This window comes from Pongo pygmaeus, chromosome 7, assembly GCF_028885625.2.
Source record: "Pongo pygmaeus isolate AG05252 chromosome 7, NHGRI_mPonPyg2-v2.0_pri, whole genome shotgun sequence".
Lineage (NCBI taxonomy): Eukaryota > Metazoa > Chordata > Mammalia > Primates > Hominidae > Pongo > Pongo pygmaeus.
Genome location: NC_072380.2, coordinates 114288114 through 114310020, shown reverse-complemented (window position 1 = coordinate 114310020; position 21907 = coordinate 114288114). Strand labels below are relative to the sequence as shown.

Sequence of the window (21907 nt, the reverse complement as noted above, 5' to 3'; positions counted from 1 at the left end):
TTAAAACACCATTCATTTGGAACCAGCTCCTAAAAAAAACGTTGTGCCTGTGGCCTCAAACTTGGTTAAGTCCTGTAGGTCCTAGAAAATATCACAATTGCTGTAAGTAGCTTATTAATTATTGTGTAGATTTACTTTACATAGGAAATGTGTTCTTGAAAAATTGCAACTAAAACAAATTTTTATAATTTTATTCATTTCTTTATTAACTTATATTGTAATGTCCGTGAAAGTCAATCCTTTGTTTTGGATTGATTTTAAGTCACAGTAACTTCTAATTCTTTGTCAGACATGATAGTTCAAAACCTGTACATGAATACTTGGTGGTATCATGGAATGCAACAGTCTTGTTTACTACGTAAGGGCAGCCTGGTGATACATGCTTTTGCAGATCTGTGGAATTATTATTATTATTTTAAATGACAGTTATGTAATTGTGATATAAATGATTGCAAATTCCCTGAGGGCAAGTAAATGTATCTTCTATTTACTGCAGCACTATACAGTGAAAAAATAAACAGTACCTGGACATGAAGTCGAGACCCAAGAACACACACAGCCTTAACAGCTAACTTATGTCCACAAGGCACCTACTTCTGGTGAACATTAATTTTCTCATCTGCCTTCCTATCTTAAAAATGCATAGGGTCTCAAATGGAATCATACGTATGAGAAATGCAACAACATATGAGAGAACACAATAGAAACCTAAGGTTATCTTTTATAGCAGGTGCTCAACACAGAGCTGTCTAATGATTCATTACCATTGGATATATTTGTTCTTTTAGACTGTAATTTTCATGTTTACTTTTCTTGAGGTAGGGCACTTGTACACTTTGGTGAGCTGTGTTGTTTTTGCTTTTTTTTTAAATATCACGCATATGGGCTTAAAATATTTATTTTGGTTTGCTCAGACTATGTCTTCCAGGTTTTTCTTGAGGTCTTTGTTCCCCCTGCTCCTCCTACCTGTGTGTTCCACCCATGTTTTTAGCAGTTCTGTATATAGTGTAGTCTGATAGCTAGAGCCACAGTGGTCTCTCCCAATGTAAGTTGAGAAACCCCACTGACTCGGAGGGTGGCAAGAATTTAGTGAGCTCCACAGTCAACTTCCCCTGGGCCAGGGATCTCTCAGTTTCCTCCCCTTCAGCTCCACCGACAACCCAAATCAAGAGGAACAAGGTTGCCCATATTAGTTTTCTTTTGCTAGTATAACAAATTACTACAAACTTAATGACTTAAAGTAACACAGATTTCCTATCTTACAACTCTGGGCATCAGAAGTCTAAACAGAGGCGCTGAGCTGAAATCAATGTGTAGACAGGGCTGGTTCCCTCTGGGGACTCTAGCGGAGAATCCTTTCCTTGCATTTCCAATTCTAGAGGAGTGATGAGTTTTTAAATGTATTACCTTGGCTTTTAAATATAATTTATTTAACCATAAGATTATATAATTTAAGTCTAAATAATGACTGTGTTTAACAACCAGCTTACAAAATTTCTAAAAATTTAACATTCAGCTTTCAAGGATCAGTACAGGCAATTACAGCTCACCACTGCCTCTGTATTTCTAAACAATCTGCATATACTGCTGTTTCTTGATTTTTCAATTTTGACACCATCTCCTTATAATGGAAGATGATGATTTAGCTCCTCTCATTCCCCCATTCCCCAGCTCTCCCTCAATTCTCCAATGCACACCTTCTCTTACTCCCATCTTCCCAATATAATACTATCACAATTATGGGTTAAAACAATATTCACTGTTTATGTCATTATGGTTGACTCATTATAGCTAACATATGAGCCACATGGATACATGTGATACTTACATTTCCTTTCTTGTACAACTTTTTTATTCTCCTGGACTTAATTGCCAATGGCTACAGCTCCAGGAGAGCAGAACAATTTTCTCAGTAAGGGTCAACATTTCTGGTGCTCTAGTGGTTTCTTGTTCGTGTGTTTCTTGGAGCTGTCTTTATGGAACTCTCTGCTCTCCTGTGTCAATCAGGAGTGATTATTCTCTAAACCTACTACATACTTTTGTTCTGAGAATCCACTTCGTCATCATCTTCAGAGGATTCCCCTGTTTCTTGTGTTGGATGTCCTCCATGGCCTTCATGTCCTTGTCTTTCCAAGTTTTAATCCTTGTTTTTATAGAACCTAACCTCCGGTAGTTTCCTGAGGCAGCAGCTTAAGAAAGCATTCATTGGAGGTAAGTTTTAATACTTGCATGTATGAAAAGATATTTATCATGGTCCAGTTCTTGATTTCAATATTAGCTTGGAATACAATTCTTCACTGGAAATCATTTCCTCTTAACATTTTGAAGACAATGTTCCATGGTCTTCTTAAGTACAATGCTGCTTTTGAAAAGTTTCAAAAATGCAATTCTGATTTCTAAGCCTTTAAAAAATAATAACCTATCATGTATCTCTAGAAACTTTTGAATCTACTCTTTATCTCTGACATTCTAAAAATTTCACAATAATATGCCCTATTGGGGTCTTTTAAAAATTTATTGTGCCAGGCCTTTGGGCATATGGGCACATTCAGTCTGGAAGCTCATGCCCTTTGTTTTGGGAAATGTTCTTATATTACTGTTTTGGGAACATGCTGATATTTTCTCTTACAGAATTTCTATTGTTCATGATAGAACAAGGACATCTTGGTTTAATGCACTACTCTTCTTATCCTTTCTCTCTATTCTTCTTCCTCACACTTCTTTTCTTTCTTTTTATGCTATGTGTAGGAAGATTTCTTAAATTGTGTCTCCAAAATTGTTTATTAAACTTAAAAAATCTCTGCTATCATACATTTAGCTTCTAGAATCTCTTTGTTAATTTGCTAAGGGGTCTTTATCTAGCCTCCTATTCTTGGTCATGGATATAGTATTTTATGCCTTTCTGAGGCTATTAATGATCATTGTATTAGGGTTCTCTAGAGGGACAGAACTAAAAGGATATATGTATATATGAAGGGAAGTTTATTAGGAGAATTGACTCACATGATCACAAAGTGAAGTACCACAATAGGCCGTCTGCAAGCCCAGGAGCAAGGAAGCCAGTCCGAATCCCAAAACCTTAAAAATAGGGAAGCCGGCAGTGCAATCATCAGTCTGTGGCTGAAGGCCCAAGAGGCCCTGGCAAATCACTGGTGTAAGTCTAAGAGTCCAAAAGCTGAACAACTTGAAGTCTGATGTTCGAGGGCAGGAAGCATCTGGCACAAGAGAAAGATGGAGGCCAGAAGACTCAGCAAGCCTAGTCCTTCCAACTTCTGCCTGCTTTATTCTAGCCATGCTGGCAGCACCCAGATTGAGGGTGGGTCTGCCTCTCCCAGTCCACTAACTCAAATGTTAATCTCCTTTGGCAACATCCTCACAGCCATACCCAGAAATGATACTTTGCACCCTTCAGTCCAATCAAGTTGACACTCAATATTAACCATCACAATTGTTAAATTTTGTCTGCCTCAGACATTTTTTGTTTCTTCCAAGTTCATTTCTCCTCTTGTTTTGTTGCATGTTTTTCTTTGGAGATTGTTCTCAAGTATCTGGTCATTCTGTTTTCCATTCATAATTAAGTGCACTATACTAACGAGCTCATTGGAAGCTGTGTGTGCAGGAATGGAGCTCCTTGGGATTCTCTGTGGGGCTATCATCCAGACACTTGTTCATTTTGTTGAGGAACCCATTAATATCTGTACTGTAGACTTTTCTCTAGGGCTATTCTATTTCTTCCAAGAGAAATCCTCCAATATTTTGCCAGGCTGCTGACATTCTAGATGCTGAGTACAGGATGGGAACTGTGAATCCCATTTTCAGCCTCTGGTCTTACTCCCACTCCCTGCTGTGCCTTTTGTTCAGAACCTCTCTGGTTCAGTCTTTTGTGAGTAAACCTCCAGTATCAGGCTGGGATAGGGGAGGAAGTTTCCTAGCTGTAGGGTAGAGAAGAGTGTGTTGGAACAAAAATGCTTTCTAACTACCTTTTTATCACCCTTCTTGTTTTCAGTTCCACCTCTCACCTTTATTTTCAGAGGTATCTGGTGCCTCTAGTTCCTGAGCTTTTTCTGGCTTTTGAAGAGCAAATCATTGACTTCAATCGCTGCAGATGGTTAATTTCAGTTTTGCTCCACTCTGTAAATCCAATGACGTGTGAAACTGCTTTCCATTTTCTGAAATTTTGTTGATATCTCTCTTCTGATGTTATCTCTTCTTCATCCTCTTTTATGTGTGTATTTAAATTTTTACATTCCTTTACTGTCATTTTATTAGAGTTTTGGCTGGGAAATGATACCAATGAGTTTATTTAATATGCCATTTTTAACATGAAGTTTGTATATGTGGTGGTAAGGGTTTTGTTGTTTTAACCAAATTGCTCTCCAAAAAGACTGAATCAATATCTATCCCACTGACAATGTCAGTGCTCATTACTCTGCATCCTTGCTAACACTAGGTATTATAAGTATATATTTGTATCTTTGCTAATTTGTCAGGAAATATTTCATATCTCATTGCTATGGTGAACTGGTTTGCCTGGGGCTAACAGTTTTCTGGGATGTGGAATATTCAGTGCTAAATCCAAGAAAGTCTTGGGTAAACCAAAACAGGTTGGCCACCTTATTAATTGCTTTAATTTAATTAACTTATAATTTCCCCCAAAACTCTCCAAAGCTGAATTAATCATTGATACTGAAAGAAGAAAGAACTCTATCTTGTTCTCCTTCTTTTACTTCCATTGACTTGACATCTCCCCCTGCTTCAACAATCACCAGACTTTGACTTGCTGTCCTCTTCTGCATGCAAATCTCTGCCTTCTTTTCCTCTGGAAATAGCAGAGCAAATCAAAGGTGCTGTCTGGAGGTGTGCTAGCAGGATCAATGGTATTAGCAAAGAAGTCTGAAGCCCCTATTATATTATTTCTTTGGGCTTTATGCTTGAAGACTAAACTCAGTGAAAAGTCAGAGTTCTGTGGGAGAGAGAAGTCAGAATGCCTTTGAGTGAGTAGATATGCGCATCTGTGCCTTTTTGGCTGTGTCAGTATTAGACTGTGTTTGGGTTGGGAGCCATGTTGGAAATTCATGCCAAAGAGAAACTGAGAAATTGTGCTCCCAAATAGGTCTTATCGAAACTATCTCAATCAGAAGAACTGTGAATCTAAAAGGAGACAGAGTTAGAGGAGGAAGATGGACAGTGTTATATACTCAGTGAAAGTTAAAATTTGAAGCAAATCTTAACATCCTATTATTTATTCAGTATGTTGCTATTATACAGCCTTATGGTAGCAATGCTTGGTTCATAAGCAATTCTGGAATTATCTTCATTTATTTACTCAGTGGACACTTGGGATTAGAGGTAAAGGAGCTCACAGCACGGTAGGGAAGAGAGTCACGTATATAATATACCAGAGGTATTAGTGAAGTGCTGTGAGTGTGTGCACACTGGAAGGAATAGTTTACCTGAGGAGTGGGGAAGAGAGTCAAAGTAGATAAGGCTGTATCAAAGGTGGGCATCTGAATGGCTCCTAATGGAGAGGCAGCAATTTGCCAGGAGCAGAAGGAGTCAGGACATCATAAGCAACCTGTGTGTGTGTTGTGACATGGCACTGTGAATGGCTATTATGTGTTTGAGGATTGTATCTGGCTTTGTGGAGAGCAGCAAGCTATGGGGCTGGGTAAGTAGGATGAGCCTGGATTCCAGGGGCTCCTTTATACCTTGCTAAGGAGGAGGATTTTCTACCATAGAGGATATTTTATTGACTCATTAAGTATACCATAAGTTTTCATATTTATATAAATAAGCTCTGATATTTTAGTTCACTTAGACTAGCAGTTTTCTTTTTTTTTTCTTAATAGCAGCACCATTTCTTCAAATAAAATCTTACATATAAGCCCATGTAGAAACATGTAAGATCATGCTGGGCGTGGTGGCTTGGACGTGTGAAAAATGACAGTAAAGGAGTCTTTGCACTTTGAGAGGCCAAGCTTGGCAGATGGCTTGAGGCCAGGAGTTCAAGGCCAGCCTGGGCAACATAGAGAAACCTCATCTCAAAGAAAAATATAAAAGTTAGCCAGGCATGGTGGCGTGTGCCTGTGGTCCAAGCCACTCTGGGGGCTGAAGGGGGAGAATTTACGTGAGCCTGGGAGGTGGAGGTTGCAGTTAGTCAAGATTACACCATTGCACTCCAGTCTGGGTGACAGAGCAAGACCCTGTCTTAAAAAGGACCAAACCAAACCAAACAAAAATAAACAAAACAAGAAACATGTAAGATCAGAGCTGCTGTAGTTGATCCAGGGTTGGGGCTTAGATCCCATTCTTCATCTTTTCCTCTTCCAAAGCTGCCTCCAGGGAACCCCTGGTGTCCTGCAGAGGTGAGTCTGAAACCCACCAACAGCCTGAGATTAAACCCTGAGTGTGTCACAGCAAGAAGTATGAGTGTTCATGAAGATATCTATATTTGATCATCTCTGGACTTCAAATAAAGGAAGGGAAAATGATTACTAAGACCTTATAATTAGAAGCAAATAACATGACATCAACAATACAATTGATATGTTAAGAGATTGAGCTTCTAAGACACCACTGTTTGTTATTTCTGTCTTTGTGGCTTCTCATTGTTGGTTCTGGGGGTCATCCCTCTTCCCTCTGATTTATGTCTTATGTTTCATGTTTTCTCTCACCTATGTCATTTTCCACCTATGTACTTGTACTCTACTTTCCATCTGAGGCCCTGACGCATCTCTGTCAAGATGCGTGATGATCATTGCAAACTCTTATTATCATCCCCTCTAAACTTGAGATTCAATTTCTTGAGTATATCCATGTCTTTAAATGTAGCCATTTCTATCAGGATTGACTATATTATGCTGCTCTAACAAACAGCCCCCCAAATCTCAGTGGCTTATTGAAACTAAAGTTTATTTCTCACTCACATGAAATCCTCTATGGGTAGAAATGACTCTCTGGAGTTGCTCATTTAGATGTGCACTCAACATTCTAGGCTGCCTCTCATCTTATGATGATTCACTTCCAGGAGAAGGTAAGACTGAGGGATCTCACATGAGCAATCTAGTGCTCTGGCCTAGAAGTGACAAATATCACTTCTGCTCACAACTCATTGGCTAGTGCTAGTCATGTAGTCCTATCCAATAGCAAGGGGATGGGGTATTATCCTCCTAAGTGTCTAGAAGAGAAGAGGGTATACTCCCTCTCCACTACTTGCAACTACTCTTCTTCCTGTTAGGGATACTAGTCCCGTCTGACTGCCTGACACTTGCTCATTCTTCATGCTTGTTTCCACGTGTCTTCTCTGACTCCTCTTCTTCCTCCCTCCGCTCCTCTTCCTCCCCAGCAACCTCATCAGGAGACTCTGACCCGTGTGTCCAAGCACTGTGCTCACTTCTAACCCAACCCTGCCCTCGCTGCTATATTTGTGTGGGCGTGCCAGTCTTCCCCAGTTGGACCAACACAATGGCATTATTGATCTCAGTATCCCCAGTACCTAATAGTACATGCTACTTGTAGGTACTCATTGAGGTTTATTTTGTAAGATGAATGAATGTTGCAAATTCCTAAACATGTGATTCAGATGCCCAATCTTACTCTGTTACTTTATGAAAATTTTTTAAAGCTATATGATGTTATATCAAAATATGTTGTTATACTTTAGGATAATCGGTGTGTTAGCCCTGAATTTAAGCATAAGTCTCATTTTTTTCCATGGGAGTCTAGGAAAGCTATATGTTTATTCAGCAGTAAAATACAGTTTGGAACTTAGATAAACTATTGATCAATTTCTGGTCTTATGCTAGAAGGAATAAAGCATCAGGAAAAAGAAAAGACTTGCTGTCAAGACCAGGAAAATTTGACAATAGAGTATTAGAATGCAGGAAATGAGGGGAAGTGGAAAGGCAGCAAGTGGGAGAGAAAAAGTACAGGGACAGTAGAAAGTGAATGTAGGAGCTTTCTGACCCATGCACTTCAGGAATACAAAAATGCTGTTTGGTGTCTTAGGTTGCAAGTAACCAAATTAAAACCAGTTTGAAAGTAGAGTGAGACAGCTGTCATCATAAGAAGAACAAAAACCAAATACCGCATGTTCTCACTCATAGATGGGAATTGAACAATGAGAACACATGGACACAGGAAGGGGAACATCACACTCTGGGGACTGTTGTGGGGTGGGGGGAGGGTGGAGGGATAGCTTTAGGAGATATACCTAATGCTAAATGACGAGTTAATGGGTGCAGCACACCAGCATGGCACATGTATACATATGTAACTAACCTGCACATTGTGCACATGTACCCTAAAACTTAAAGTATAATAATAATTTTTTTAAAAAAGGGTAGAATTCATATTTTATTGTCATCCAGATGGCAGTTGGGTTTATAGTCTCCATACTTTATACTTTATGTAAATAAAAATAATTACAAGTTAAAAAAAAAATGGTGGCTGCTTGTATGCAGGGACCAACACCCATCTCCAGGGCAGCAGCTGGTGCACATTTCAAGCACAGACCATAAGAGCTACCCCAGGCAGCACCTGCTACCAATAGTGCAAACAACTCAGAGAGACCTCGTTGGCACAAGGGAATACTCTCTCCTTTCTGAGTAAAGAGCAAGTAGAACTAAAGGTTTCACATTTTAAACATACTTTACATTCCTCCTCTTCTGGGGCTCAAGCCTACTTTTGGGCCAAAGCAGATGTTATATCTGACATAGAGTCCTCGGAGCAGCAGTTGTTCCTGAAAGTTCCTTTTTGCATCTTTGTGCCTCATGCAGTGGCTTACAGGTCAACCAGGCTTCTCCCCTGACTTTTGATGTGTAAGAGCTTGTGTTTCAAATGGGTTTGGTTTTCTTAATGTCACCCTAGGTTGGTGGAAAGGAGAGTAAATGGAAATAGCGGGGAGCAGGGTCCCCTGGGGAGGTTTAAACAGATGGAAGTCAATTGTCTCTTGAGAATATAGGAGGCTATTGAGTTTTCATTCCACACTCTGCTCCTGTTCTGTCAGCAAAGAACAAGCACTACTCTCTAGCAATTGCTTTCCACTGGACTCCCCTGCCCCAGCCTCCCCACAAAAACCTAGGGATCAACTTAGTTCACTCCAAATTAGAAACTTAAATAGTCATTTGTTTCTTGTTGTCCACAGGGAGAACCATTTTCTTTCATTCTTTCAAAATTGCCCAGGTCTTGTGAAGGGTTATTAACACCAGAAAGAAATACATTTTAATAAGCTTAAATCTCATTTCTACATGAAACCATCAAATTTTAGTACTGTGATATTTTGATCCTCCTGTCTTTTAAGCTCTGACACCAAAATTGCCATAATGAAGGTGTTTCACCTCGTCTCATTTATTTTTATGGGATCTTTTATTCCCAAATGTCTTTTCATCCCAGCCAAAGGGAGAAATGTTAATAGATCTGCCATCAGGAAGGTTCCAAAGCTGGCCTGTCAGGTTTTCTGTTTTCTTGTTTATTATCTTTGAACTTTTGTTTTAAATGTTTTAAACACTTATTTACCATGTAACTAAATGCCTGATACTATTGAAAGTACTTTATGGGTTTTAATTGATTTAATGCTCATGAAACCCTGTGAGGTAGGTACTGATATTGTTTTTATTTTACTGATGAGGAAAGTGAAGCAAAGAGGAGTGAAATGAAAGGTAGTGAGTGATGGGACCAGGGTTTGGACATGGGCAGTCAGGCTCTAAAATGTGTGCTTTTAACTACTATGTAATGCTGCCTCACAAATAACTTGTCTCACAAATTGATATTCTGGATCAGAGGATGTTGACTGGCCTGCATATGTGTTTTGTATGGCTCATACACAATTCAGAAGTTTTAAAAATTTACATAGAAATCTGCATTTCCTGACTTCTTTTGAAAATGGGAATACCAAACATCATTAGGCTTGAATTCCCAATACGGCAACAACAGCTGAGCAACAAGCAGCTGTTTAGACCAGGCACCCGCTCTCCAATTTCCACAGTCCCCACCAGTACACATCATAGTATCTACTTAAATTTCCTGCCTGCCTCAGAGAAGCTTCTGAGCTTGTGACCTCTATTCTAGCTGCTCTGTAAATGGACACTGCCCCAGTACAGCAAGGGCCTGCTGCAAAATGCATTTCTTAGTCTTCAATACTTATTTCTCCTTGTAACTGGATTTCTGGTAAGTTATATCTCATGGTAGATCTGGCCCAGAGATAGAGACTGAATGGCAGTGAGTCACTCGCCCTGGCCTCCATTGTTCTGGAGAAGGTTCCAGCCACATGGTTGATGTCAGCTGGTTTTCCAGAGCCAGAGCTGGGTTGCAGGACAGACACACCTGCATCTAATAGTGAAAGGCAAGGTTGAAAGGCCAAGACCAGCCTGAGGTCTGAGGGACCAAGGGCTTCACAGAGGCCAGAAGTTCAGAGGTGGATATAAAAGGTGTTAGGAGAATAAGGAAGTGAAAAGAACATAGTACAGTGTATCAGAGGAGGAGCTCCAGGCTGGCAAATATCACTCCCTCGAGAAAGTTACTGCCTGTCTGCTGAATTCACACTTCCTTATCTATGTGTCTCAGTCCATTCAGGCTGCCATAACAAAATCCCTTAGAATGGGTAATTTATAGATAATAGAAAATTATTGTTCATGGTTGTGGAGGCTGGGAAGTTCAAGTTCAAGATGCCAGAAGATTCAGTGAGGTGAAGGCCTGTTCTTCATTCTCACTGCATCCTCACATGGTGGAAGGGGTGAATTGTCCTCATATGGTAGAAGGGGCAAGAATGTACCCTTCGTCCTGTTTTATAAGGGCACTAATCCCATTCATGAAGGCAGAGCCCTCATGACTCAATCACCTCTCAAAAGGCCCCACCTCTTAATATCACTATAATGGAAATTAGGGTTTAACATAAATTTTGGAAGGACATATTGAGACCATAGTACCGTACAATAAAATCAATACCCCAGCTTCATGGAGTTGTTGTAAAGATTAAATAAGATAGTGTACTCTAAGTACTTGGCGTGTCTGGTGTGATCAGTGCTAACCCAAAGGATCCAGGAGGTCTCGAGTGGCTGCTGAGAATACTAATGGGTGTTTGCAGTCTGCCTGTGTGCAGAGGCAGGTATGGAGTTTGGGTGGGTCCAGTCAGTTCTCAAGGGGCAAATCTAAGACAGAGTTTGATTATTCATAACCTTAACATTGTGTTGCCATCATTTATTTTAATTTTTAGTATATTTATTTATATTTAGTTTTTAGTTTCAAAAGTAAATATGATAGGCAAGAGAGCTAGGGTAGACAAGAGAACTGTGGGTGACAATGCTAAATGCTTTTATCATACTTACTGTTTGTATTTTTTTTTAGTTTAATGAGAATGCCATACACTTCCCTCTCTCTTTACATCTAGAAATATTGTATGAACAATGAATTCATAAGATGCTTGCAACTTCAGTTGAGCTAAGATTTTACGTTTTGTTATTTCTTCACTTCTTTTCTCCCTCACTCTCTTTCTTCCTTACAGAAATTTATAGATTTGTCTTATAATCTAGTTCAGCATTTCCCAAAATGTAAGCTAAAGAACACTAATCTCATAAGATTCTCCAGGAATGACAGGTTTTTGTGATCAAATAAATTTAGGAAATGCTTTATATTTTATCTCTGCTGTAAGATTTACTAAACATGTTGAAACATTACTTCAGTTGCCTTGAAGTAAAACAAAAACAAAAAACACAGAACATTTAGTCCAGTATTTTCTCAAATGCATTTGGCCATGAAACTTTTCTTGAGTAAACCCTATTAACACCCTGCTGGATCCAACTGGACAACTGTCGATCTGGGTCTAACCTTGGAACTGGACTTATTATTGTTACTGCTGCTTTCATTAAAGGTGCTATGTTTTATATTTATAGATTTATCTTCCTCCCAAAGACCTAACTTTAAAAAACTCAGAAGAGCATATCTTCTACCCTCTGCTTCATATATACTGTAATTGAAAGTGTAAGGATACATCATGAGAAAGTAAACATACAACACAGTTAAAAGTTGTTCCAAGTCTTTAAAAATGTTCATATATCTTCTACCTTATTATGGCTCAAGATATAGTAACTTTTGTGGGGTTTTGTCTTTGTTTTTGTTTTATTTTGTGAAAACATCCAAGAGCCCGCAACAGCCTATAGATTTGCAGATCCTTTTCTTTCCTGGGTAGACTTGCATTCAAGGAAAACATTAACCTAACACAAGCTCTTCTTTAAAATAAATGTGTAGCGATCTTTTTCCCTCACAGGCTCTGCACATACTTGTTCTCTTTTTCTCTCATCATTTACTTACAGAAAATAAAACCTGTTAAGAAGCAATTTGTTCTATGTTAGGTTCATTTATACAGCAGGTGAGCAGGAGATGGCGTCTTGGAAGTGCCTTGACACAGGAGTCACCTGGGTTCTGCTTCATCTAAGGAGTGCTTCAGGACATTAGAGAGCCGAGGGAGTCAATCCCAGATCAAGCGAGAATTTTCCTTTGCAGGGTAGGGACTGATGCCTAGGCCTGTGACACTCCTTTGGCTCTTTCAGAAGCCTCTTCAGTGACATGGACTCCAAAGCACAGTAACTGATCTTTCTGGATAACACCCGGCAGAGCTGGACTTAGGTACATGCTCAGTCCAGAGGCCTCTTCAGATGTGACAAGGGAATGGCTAATCAGATGTGGAAAGTACCTCGAATAAATAGTCAGTCTCGGGGCGGGGGTGAGGGGGGGGTGGGGGGATGGAACACCTCTTAAATTGGTTTTATTGAATGTAGAAGAACTTCCTGAATTCTGTGAATGGCTGGGGAAACACAGGGAAGGGCCCCTGTCTTCAGTGTGAATGCATTGCCTTCCCTTGCTCAGAGCCCCTGCCTTTGTTGTAGTTCTTCCTTTCAAATTCAATGCCAGTCATGGCAGCAAAGATAAAAGAAGTTAGTGCTGGCTTGTCTCTGCTTGCTCATAATTCTGTTCAGGGCAGATTTATGGAATGAATGATTCTTTCCATCACAGTTGGCTAATTTTAGAAAGATTAGAATGCAGGAGACTTCCGTTCCTATGCTAATACAGCCAGGCAAGTTACTACCATCATCTAGCTGCGTTAACTGAATTTTACTTTTGTGTCTTTCTGGTTTCCTATCTGAAAAATGGGCAGGGAAATGAAGACCATTTACAGAGTGACATTAGGAATAATGGACAGACCACTTTACAGACCACTTTACAAATTAATAGCTCCATATTTATGCTATGAATCAACATGTAATTTTTATCTTATAAATAACCAAGGTAGTCACAAATTCCTAGTGCTTTTTAAATCAGATACCAAATTCTTTTTTTTTTTTTAACTTTTAAGTTCAGGGGTACATGTGCAGGATGTGCAGGTTTGTTACATAGCTAAACATGTGCGATGGTGGTTTGCTGCACAGATCATCCCAACACCTATGTATTACCCCCAGCATCCATTAGGTGTTCTTCCTGATGCTCTCCCTCCCCATCCCTCACAGGCCCCAGTGTGTGTTGGTCCCCCCGCAACGTGTCCATGTGTTCTCATCATTCAGCTCCCACTTATAAGTAGAACATGTGGTGTTTGCTTTTCTGTTCCTGCATTAGTTTGCTGAGAAAAACGACTTCCAACTCCATCCATGTTCCTACAAAGGACATAATCTCATTCCTTTTTATGGCTGCATAGTATTCCATGGTGTATATGTACCACATTTTCTTTATCTAGTCTATCATTGATGGGCATTTGGGTTGATTCCAGGTCTTTGCTATTGTGAATAGTGCTGCAGTGAACATACGTGTGCATGTATCTTTATAACAGAATTATTTATATTCCTTTGGGTATATACCCAGTAATGGGATTGCTGGGTCAAACAGATACCAAATTCTATTCATTTGTCTTAAAATTCTTAGAAGTAATGTTGTAGAACAACATATTCCAGGCTGTATTTTACCTTTCACTTTTCTTTGTTACTACTAGATACATGCAAAAAAGTTGAAGTTAATATTGTAAATCTTATCCTTTAAATGGAAAACACAGAAGGCACTGAGTTAGAGAAACTTTAACTTTCAAGAGCAGAAAGCAATCAAACATTAAAAATCTTAGGACCATTTCAATGTGACTCTCCATTTAAACCCATAGATTCTGGGAATCATGACCTCTTCTTTTGTAAATATAATTTCCCTAAAATTAGTATCAAACACTTTTAGGTCTGGAAAGCATCTTGGAAATGGATCTTCTGAGGGGTCCAACAGCTTCTTGCTGTATCTGTTTGAGAGTCAATAGCTCACCTAGAACTCAGATTTCCTAAATCTCCAGACAAAACTTTTTTCAAGTTTTCTCTTGTTTCCTCATTCTAAAATTATTTCATAGTATCCAAACCACTTCACCTTCCACCTTTCCCTTCCTATTCTCCCCATAAATTGGTCCCTGTAGCTCCCTGCTGCTCCGTGGAGACCCTGAGGTGCCATAGGAAAAGGAAGGTAGTTAACTAAGCCTCTGAGTTCTCTACAACTTATTGAACCAGAATAGCTCAATTTTTAGCTATTTTTCTTATGATGCTTTCCTGAGATAGGGGCTCCATGGCTTGAAAATGTTTTCAAGCCACTGTTCTCCCTGACCAAAACCACATGCTTGTCTCACTCAGTGTTCCTCACTCAACCTCCAAAGTCTCTTTATGTCAACTTTTGTAAGGTTTGTTCCTTCTCTTTTCCCTTTTGTACCATTCCCCATCCCTACTGCAGACCTGAACGCTTCCCAGCATCTTCTTTTCAAGGGCCACTGTTTTTTATGAGCATAAATGCCTGAAGTTAAACTGTCTTATCTAAGATCCCTAAGTTCAGCCTCATACCTCAACTCCACACTCTCTTCCCTGATCTGAATATTTTCAAAACAGCTCCTCAGGACACCTGGGAGGTGTTCTGGCTGCCATAAACCTTAAGTCTCCGTGGGTCCCATGTTCACCCAGGAACTGTGTCTCTTTCCTGTCTTCAAAGCTGCACCAAAGCTCTTTGAGGGTAGGAAACATATATTTTCCATCTTTACATCTAGCACTGGTTTTTAACATGGTAGGTGTCTTAGTTAAGAATTTCATTGGCTAAAAATAACATGGACCCCCAAACAATAGCTTAAATAAATAAATGAGGGGCTTTCCCTTTCTCATATAATCAGAGGTCTAGAGATGGGGAGTCTGGAGCTGACATGACAGCCATGATGCCACAAGGGACCCAGGCACCTCTGTCCTCTCAAGCGTCCTTGGCACTTGCTTGTCAACTGTTGTCTCAAGATGGAGGAACCCCTTCTAGAAGGCATCATGTCCATATCCCACTAAAGAAGAAGGGAAGGACGATCCGGTTGTAGCTTGTGAGCGTGATAATTGGGTATTCATGTGCATGTGTGAGATGTGCCACCCTCTGAACCTTGTTATGACATTGGCACATTACCTGTCTGACCTGACTTGGGGGAAAAAAAAAAAGAAGAAGAAGAAGGGAAAGGAATTGAGCCATTTGTGGTGGAAAATTTGTTGGTGAAAGACACCAACAAAGCAATAGTCAAGCAAGCTTCTTTAACAGACTTTCTAGAAGTCCCACTTGGTGACGTGTACTTACATTTTATTCATAAAGACTGTGTCACATGGACCCCTCTAGCTGAAAGAAGTCTGGAAAATGTAGTGTTTTTAAGGCTGTGTATGTTGTTAATAAAATTGGTGTTCTGTTGATAAAGAAGAAAGAGATAGTAGATATTTGGTGACAACCTGCAGTCTCTACTGGAATAAGTATGCAAAAATACTGCTTATGGCTGGAATGGGAAATGTCCACTCCTACCATGATCACCTGTGTTGAGTACCTGGAAGAGTGGTTCTCAAAGTGTGGTCCCAGACCAGCTGCATCACCTGAGAATTTGTTAGAAATGCAAATTCTTCAGCCTCAGTCCAGACAGATTGAGTCAGAAGTAGGTGGAGTCAGTGATCTCTGTTTTAAATGCCCTACAGGGGGATTTTAATGCTGCTAGAGTCTGAGGACCACTGGCCTAGAATGATCATGCAGAAAGTTCCAGACTCTCATGCTCTGCTTGTCTTGACATCACCAGAGTGGTCTGGGATGGGTTGGTGGCCAAGATAGGCACTAGGTAATCTTTACAAAGCAATTTAAGTTCACCCAAATAGAGCTAGAATGATCTAGGTTCCTGATGTTGCTGGGTGTAGGGGGAGCTTGAAGAAAAACTGGCATGGAAGTAGAACCAGGCCAACCAACTTTAACATGCCAACAAATGCCAGAGGCTCCTTCCTCTCAAAACTATCTTCCATTCTTCTCAGTTGAAGGGCTTTAGTTGCCAAACAAAAACTGTTACTCTAGGATCTTGCAGTTAAAGATTTTCTGAGATGTTGGCAAGGATGTGGAGAAAGGGGAACTCTTGTATACAATTAGTGGGAATATAAATAGGTACAGCCATTACGGAAAAAAGTATGGAGAGTCCTCAAGAAACTAAAAATAGAAATATAATACCATCTGATCTAGCAATCCTACTGCTGGGTATATATCCAAAAGAAAGGAAATCAGTAAGTTGAAGAGATATCTGCACTCCCATGTTTGTTGCTGCACTGTTCACAGTAGCCAAGATATGGAATCAACTTAAGTGTTCTTCAGCAGATGAATGGATAAAGAAAATGTGGTATATATACACAATGGAATATTATTTGGCCATAGAAAGAATAAAATTCTGTCATTTGCAGCAACATGGATGCAGAACGTTATGTTTAGTGAAATAATCCAGGCACAGAAAGACAAACATCACATGTACTCCCTCCTATGTGGGAGTTAATAAAAGGTCATCTTATGAAGGTAGAGAGTGGAATGGATGATAGTTACCAGAGACTGGGAGTGGTGGGGCAGAGGAGGGTAAATATAGAGAGGCTGGTTAATGGGTACAAAATGCAGTTAGATGGAAAGAATAAGTTCTATATTGTTCGGTAGCACGGTAGGGTGACTGTAGTTAACAATAATCTACTGTGTATTTCAAAATAGTTAGAAGAGAAGGTTTGGAATGTTCCAACACAAAGAAATGATTAATGTTGGAGGTGATGGATATCCCAATTACCCAGCTTTTACCATGACACGTTGTATGCCTGTATCAAAATATTACCTGGACCCCATAAATATGTACAATTACAATTACAATCAGTGAAAAAGAAAGTATTTGAAATGTATAACCCTTGAGCTTCAATAGGACCAATAGGGATGGCTTGTGTTGAGAGGGTTGTAGTCATCCCATAATATCCATCTGCTTCTCCCCCAAGTAACCCATAATGAACTCAGTACAATTAAGTATAATAAAAAGTGCACACAGAGCACATGCAGCTTCAAGTTGACTCCTCTGGCCCAGGGCTCCCCCAAGCATGGTCCACAGGGAGATCCAGCCTGAGAACTCTTTGTTACTGGTCTGCAATGAGATAAAGAACTTAAATCCGAATGTAAATCAAATACATTACTGGGCTCACTCTTTAGTTCAGCTGACATTTTTTCAAACTAAGACTTTCTCAAAGAAATTAGTGCGCAACAAGAAACAAGTAGTTCATAGACTGACTCCTTCGAGTGGCACTGCCCCTGGCTCCCTTGCAACTAGACAGTCACCTCTGTCCTTCATGGAGATTCTGTAGCTGCCACTTTTAAGCATCGTTCTGTCCTTCATTTCTTTAACAAACATTAATTGAGCTCTATGGTATACTAGCACAGTTGGGATGCTGGGAACACAGTGGGCAACAGGACAGACAATCTGTAAGGGTACCAGTTGTCATCAAATGGCAGTATCAGATGGGACAGTATGTGTGGAAGTACTTCATAAACCTAATTATATTTAAGAATCAGGTAGTATTCTCTTTCCTTCTTTAGATGGAATAAAAGGTGCAAAGAGAATAAGCACCCTGCACAATATTGCTAGAATAAGAACTCACCACTCTCTGGCCACTAGCTGAATTTGCTTCACTCTTTTCTCTGTCTATAGTGGGTCTCATCTGAAAGAGCATTGCTCTTGAGCTTAAGAAGGCAAAAGAATTTAGAGGGTCAGGTGCAGTGGCTCACGCCTGTAATCCCAGCACGTTGGGAGGCTGAGGCAAGAGGATCACTTGAGGCCTGCAGTTTGAGACCAGCCATGGCAACGCAGCGAGACCCTGTCTCTACGAAAAATAAAAAAAAATTAGTTGGGCATGATGGTGTGTGTGTGTAATCTCAGCTACTCAGAGGAAGCTGAGGCAGGAGGATTGCTAGAGCCCAGGGGTTGAAGCCGCAGTGAGCTGATTGTGCCACTGCACTCCCGCCTGTATCACAGAGCCAGACCCTCATCTCTAAGAAAAAAAAAAAAAAAGAATTTAGAGTTGCATTTCAGATGAGAAGCACATGATATTGACAATTCAGTTCGCTCCCAACCTCTCTTATGGGTGTCTGAACATAAAGCCATCTCAGCATATATCATCGGAACTTAAGGGAAAGTGGACCAAATCTCCAGGTAATGAAAATTACTAGTAACTTGGCCCCTGGTGGAATGCCAATGAGAATATGCACTTCCACAGGTGCTTGAATTCTCTTGGCCCAGGGCTTTAGGAAACCACAGGAAAAGGTCAGGATGCTCAGGAATAGAGACGTGATGTCAGAGAAGGATGGAAGGGTGGAAGAGAACAGTGCCGGGCCTAGAGACTTTAAAAAGACTGGCAAGCCAGTATGGCAAATGTTAACATTTGTTAAATCTGAGGAGTGTGCGTGTGGGTGTTTTATTTTTTCTCTGTACTTTATTTTATGTTTTAATATTTCATAATTTAACATTTAAAATTTTTAAAAAGATCCTCAGCTGGGCACGGTGGCTCGCGCCTGTAATCCCAGCACTTTGGGAGGCTGAGTTGGGTAGATGACTTGAGGCCAGGAGTTCGAGACCAGCCTGGCCAGCGTGGTGAAAGCCCATCTCTACAGAAAATACAAAAATTAGCTGGGCATGGTGGCACACGCCTGTAATTCCAGCTATTCTGCTCCAGAGGCTGAGACACAAGAATGGCTTGAACCCAGGAGGTGGAAGTTGCTGTGAGCTGAGATTGCACCACTGCACTCCAGTCTGTGTGACAGAGCAAGACTCTGTCTCAAAAAAAACAACAAAAAAACAGAAAAACAATTTTTAAAGATTCATAGAACAGAATAGATCAGATAATTAATGTAGCACAGAAGAAGAGAAGCTGCAGTAAATAAAATATTCATGGCCCTAAAATTATGAAGGGCAGAGATAGTTTAGTTGTGTGTGTGTGTGTGCACGCGCATGTACATGCACATACTCAGAAGCTTTAGCTTGCATCAAAATCCCCTGGAGGGTGTTTAAACCACAGAGTATTGATTCCGTCTAGTTCTGATGCAGTAGGTCTAGCGTGAGGCCTGAGAATTTGCATTTCTAAGAAGTTCCCACAGCAAATCCTAAGGATATCTTTTTGAGTAGATATTGTGTACTCTTCCTACAATTACCTGGACTGGTTTGACTCATTCATTCAACAGATTTTTAGTACTTACTTACTATGTGCCAAGTACTGTGTTACATGCTAGGGATATATGGTTTATTGTGCACATATAACTCTTTATCTAGAGGCAATTGTTAAATACATATTATATGTTTATGCCAAAAGGTGAGCAATCATCTAAACCCTTAAGCAAACTGTTGGGTATTATAATAGCTAATCAGTAGGATAGGGGAACACCATGGGGATGGCTGTGTACAAAAACTGCTTTTTTATGTATGGTATTTCATAATGAATACAGATAGCTTTCTTTTTCTCTTCTCATCTTCCCCCCAACCACCTCCTATTTTTTTCTCTCCTTTCTCTCTCTCACCCTTCCTGGGATACCCGTGGTTGATGCGCTCATCCAACAGCTATCTCAAGCCACCCCTTGCTGCTGCCTGTTACCAGAGGTTCTGAAAAGCCAGATATTTACTCTGCCAGATTCACTGGCAGCTGGGGCTGGCCACATGCCCTAGTTTTGGCTAATGAGATATAAGTGGAAATAGGTTGGGGGCCTTTTGGGAAAGATTTTGCTTCTATACAAGAGGACAGAGGTAAGAGGAAGATCACTGGCACAGCCCCCTTCCCTGTCTTCCTGCATTAGGGCTGCAATAGCCATCTTGTGACCATGAGGCAACTAACATAAGGATAATTCCAAAGGTGGCAGAGTGACAGAGACTGGCTTTTAATGACATTTTTGACAATTCAACCAACGTTAGCACACCACTCATATTCAGACTTAATGTTAGTGATAAAAGCAAAGCTCTATTTTAATGAACTGTGAATTTCTATCACTTGCAGAGGAAATCACTCCCAACTGATACATCCCCTTCTCCCTTTCTTCCTCTTCTTGTTTTTTTTTTTTTTCCTTTTTTATTTTCCTTCTCTCCTTGGTATGTGTGAATTGTGTCCTCCTTGCAAATTCATATGTTGAAGTCCTAACCTCCAAAGCCTCAGCATGTGACCGTATTTGGAGATGGTCTTTAAAGAGGTGATTAGGTTAAAATGAGGTCATTAGGGTGGGCCCTAATCCAGTATGACTCGTATCCTTAAAAGAAGAGGAAATTTGGACATAGAGATGTAGAGAGGGAAGACCATGTGAAGACAAAGGAAGAAGACAGACATCTACAAGCCAAGAGAAGGAGACCTCAGATAAAACCAACCCTGTTGACACCTTGATCTTGGACTTCTAGCCTCCATAACTGTGAGAAAATAAATTTCTGTTGCTTAAGCCACTTAGTGTGTGGTACTTTGTTATGGGAGCCCTGCTGAGCAAATATACTTCTTTCTCCTGCCTTTTATTTCCCCCCAGTCTTTCTTTTTCTTTATTTCTGTGGAGACATATATAAATATATATATATATATCCAAGGGGTAGCCTAGAGTGATGAATCCCTTCATTAGGGCCCCTCAGCAGACTTCTTCTTATGTCTCCTTGGCCAGAATTATGTTGCATGCTCATTTGTAAACCAACATCTGAGAAGGGGAATGGAACCACCATAATTAATCTAAACCAGTCAAGATTCACCCTCTTTGGCTGGAATGGAAGCTGCCTTTCTTACAGCTTATAGATGCTTACACAACTGTGGGGACGACAAGACTATAAGCAGGGTTCTGTAAGAACAATGGTTATCAGCCTAAGGCAATTTTGCATCTGCCCTTCCCCAACTCAAGTGACATTTGGGTAATATCTGGAGATGTTTTTGATTGTCACAACCTAGGGGAAGAGGGGAGTTGCTATTGGCATCTAATGGGTAGGGCCAGAGATGCTACTAAATATGCTACGAGGCACAGGAAAGTCCCCTACAACAAAGAAGTATCCAGCACAATTGTCACTCATGCCTGGATTGAGGAACCCTGTGTTAGAGGAAGGGAAGAAGGGGTGGCTATTAGGAGGACAGCAAGGGGTGTTTCTCATGGATGGAAAAACACATGTACGTGATGTTCTCACAGCCTCCCTGTGAGTCTCACCGGCTTCAGGCCACAGCATCCCTGAGTGACAGAAGCTGGTCTCATTACATTGGCCAACCAGCCCTCAGTCTACAACTGTCTGTCAGAGACCCAGTGAATCAGAAAGATTTGTGCAGACTAAAATTAGAAAAGAGATGAAAAGTGATTATTTGGAAATAAATTTGAATATGCCTATTTAGATCCTCCAAGACTGCAGTCTGACATATAAATAAGACTAAAAATATGAAATGGTACACTGTCATTCTATTCACTAGATTTCACTAGCTCTGAATCTAATAAGGCTTAGTCACTGTGTTAAATTAATGCTTTTTAATATTTAAAAGATATTAATAATCTTGCTTTGGTATGTTATTGGTATATTTTTAAATTTAATAATTTCAAACAGTAGCTCTTCAAGTATTCAAATCAATGATTT

The 21907-nt window shown here is 40.2% G+C and overlaps 1 protein-coding gene and 1 non-coding gene across 11 annotated transcripts in view; both read left to right on the top strand.

The window, feature by feature from the left end:
• Positions 1–21907, top strand: part of NCALD (neurocalcin delta) — a 454184-nt gene that overhangs the window by 274207 nt on the left and 158070 nt on the right. The window lies entirely within an intron of this gene.
• Positions 15344–15448, top strand: LOC129043331 (small nucleolar RNA U13). The gene has a single exon (XR_008504422.1). It is a non-coding gene; the product is annotated as a small nucleolar RNA U13 (small nucleolar RNA).